This window comes from Mytilus edulis, unplaced genomic scaffold (assembly GCF_963676685.1).
Source record: "Mytilus edulis unplaced genomic scaffold, xbMytEdul2.2 SCAFFOLD_1469, whole genome shotgun sequence".
NCBI classification, from domain to species: Eukaryota; Metazoa; Mollusca; class Bivalvia; order Mytilida; family Mytilidae; genus Mytilus; species Mytilus edulis.
Window position 1 is genome coordinate 1 of NW_027267992.1, and position 2,979 is coordinate 2,979.

A 2,979-nucleotide genomic window follows, 5' to 3' on the forward strand; every position below is an offset into this window, starting at 1 on the left:
AAAACAACACGTTTAATAATTTATATGCTTTTCTGGAATTACCTATATCAGGAACGCTCAAAGCCAAACATTTGAAATCCGAGTAAGTATAAGTACCGAAACCGTTGAAGAGCTATATGACAAAAATACCTAAGATTTATAGCCAAAAGCATCTAAAGTAAACTTTGCCACAGTAATCTGCAAGCAAATAGTCTGTATGTACTGAATTTACCGCAGTGAAAAGGCTTAAAATGACTTTATATTTCATTGTCTAGATTTTTCAGAGCTTTTTAGATCAAAATGGCTCATTCATTTCAAACTAGATACGGTATACTGTTTTCTCTGTTGCTGATGACTCATGGTCAATTTTTCATACAGAAATAAAAACTTCTTTTTGAGGAATTAGTTTACAGCAATTATATAATTAAACCTGTATAAAGCTGATGTTTTTTTAAGCCTCCAATACCTAATAACGTGAAGAACTTAAAACGTACAGCCAAATACATTTTTTCATAACACTTTGCCTGTTTTCTAAATTGATCAACTGAGAATTCATTAGAATGCCAAAAAGAGAATAACCTGTAGGTCCGGAAATACTATATAGAGTAAGTTAAAGATGTTCAATGTTTACTTTTCTACATTGGTTAGAGGTATAGGGGGAGGGTGAGATCTCACAAACATGTTTAACCCCGCCGCATTTTTGCGCCTGTCCAAGTCAGGAGCCTCTGGCCTTTGTTAGTCTTGTATTATTTTAATTTTAGTTTCTTGTGTACAATTTGGAAATTAGTATGGCGTTCATTATCACTGGACTAGTATATATTTGTTTAGGGGCCAGCTGAAGGACGCCTCCGGGTGCGGGAATTTCTCGCTACATTGAAGACCTGCTGGTGACCCTCTGCTGTTGTTTTTTATTTGGTCGGGTTGTTGTCTCTTTGACACATTCCCCATTTCCATTCTCAATTTTACTCGTTCAAAAAGTATCCTTTCAATTAAAACAAAACATGTATCCTTTGCATCTCCTTTTCAGCTCATCTAAATCTGGAAGAAACACAAAAAGGAAGTAGAGATGTTATATGACAAACTGCATAACAATTTTGATCGACGTGGAAAGGTGACACTTTATTGTAATTTGTTCAATTCAAAATTATCATAATCTTTCAAATCGTAACTATAAGGTGTTTAAGGTTATAAACTTTGCCTCCACTTTTCATATTGGTGTAACAGTTAAAACAAAAAAGAAATCAGATGGGATTTTAACGTCCTATGAAACCACTCTTATACATAGGAAATATATACCTTTTCTTTTCGGACACTTTTGCAAATGAAAGCAATTGGTGCATGTCACACCCCTGTCCTTGGTTTAGTGAAATATTAGGCGTACGTCTTCACGTTGACCCTGACAATATTTGACCGTAGTTAGGACACTATATTCGAATAATTTTCATTTAATGATGTGTAAATTTATTGCATTTTGTTCAAAGCTATAAGCTAAAATCAGGACAATGATGTTTTTGTTGTTGTTATGAATTTGAATTTCATCCTGGGAGTCTTGGTTAAAGAACTTACTAAACGCTGGGTGCTTTGTTGGTGCTGAAGATCGAACATGAACTAGTTGTTCCCATTTAAACATAAGTTGTTAATATTTTATTTTGTGGATAGAAGTCTCAAAGCGACCAAACTAGTCTCGTTATTTGTTTATATCAGAAAAAGGACAAAGATACAGAAGAGAATATTTAAAAACAAAGCAGACATAGTACAATTACATTCTTTTGTTTTACACTTCAGCGATATTCAAAAGTTTTTGAAAAATTAGATAAGAAAGTTGACAAAGAGAACATAGTTGAAGAAAAACTGTTTGTTCAAATACAGAACCTAGGTCCAAAAGACGTTTTCGTAAGTTGTATCTGTTAATTAGAAATAAGCAAAAACGTCAAGTACAAGTTTGTTCTGAAGTACAAGCTACTGGACATGTGTGATACCTTCGGGAATTATGGATTTAGTCAGGAATCGAATATGAACAAGGGAATGAGAGTTGCCTTTCTTCGTACAGAAAATTGAAAATGTATAATCCTTTATCAGAATTGTAATGTGTTGATAATGTATTGCATTGCGTATTAGAGATATCAATACTTTCACTCAAGTCGAAAATATTTGAAAGGAGGATCAGATGGCTGCTTCAACTGATGGACATAAAGTGTTGCAAGACTTGATAGTATTAGCTAATACACCTTATAGTTATTTGTCCGCCATTACTGGACATCACACAGGTTCCCGTAAAACTTTGACGTCATAATACTGTACAAAATATTAGACGCCACAATGGAAACGTGTTTAATCTCTGAAGCCAATAGTTCAAGTAGGAACCGCGATAAGGTGTATGCATACTATAACGTCCAATTAAATCGTGAATGCAATACATTTAGTGGTATTACAAATGTAATAGAAACAATTTGACATGTTAATCGTTAATCGGATTAGGGTTGAGAACAAATTATTTTAGATATTACTAACCTTTTCCTTTTATAAGTTATGATTTAGTCCAAGTTTATGGTCGTAACAAAGTTAACGAAAAAATGTCATTTGGTTTTATAGGGATTGGAGCAGGTGGCGTTTGGGATGATAGGCAATACAACAAGTACTATATTAGTATCAGATGGTGCCGAATGTATACTGATTAACAAGAAATATTTCCAACAACATCTTAATGACGAAGGAGCCAAACGATTAAGACGTACTGTATGTATGATAGTGTGATTGAAATCATACTTTTGTAGTTGATAATGTTATTTGAAGTGGAAAATATGTCTTTTTGCAATTTATAGTATATATATCCAACAAATTATATTTCGATGTGCGTTTGTGGTTTATTTTGGCTTCCAACATCACTAGAGAGACGTTTATTGTCGAAATGCGCATCTGGTGCAGAAAAATTGGTACCGTTAATATTAAATTTACCTATACCCACGAAATCAACAATAATTTGTATTCCACGATAGATAA

At 33.5% G+C, this 2,979-nt stretch overlaps 1 long non-coding RNA gene across 1 annotated transcript; it reads left to right on the top strand.

The window, feature by feature from the left end:
- The first annotated feature begins 1,025 nt into the window (after window positions 1–1,025).
- LOC139506523 (uncharacterized) lies at window positions 1,026–2,762 on the top strand. The gene is made up of 3 exons (XR_011660196.1): window positions 1,026–1,090; window positions 1,765–1,872; window positions 2,572–2,762. It is a non-coding gene; the product is annotated as an uncharacterized lncRNA (long non-coding RNA).
- The last annotated feature ends 217 nt before the right edge of the window (window positions 2,763–2,979 follow it).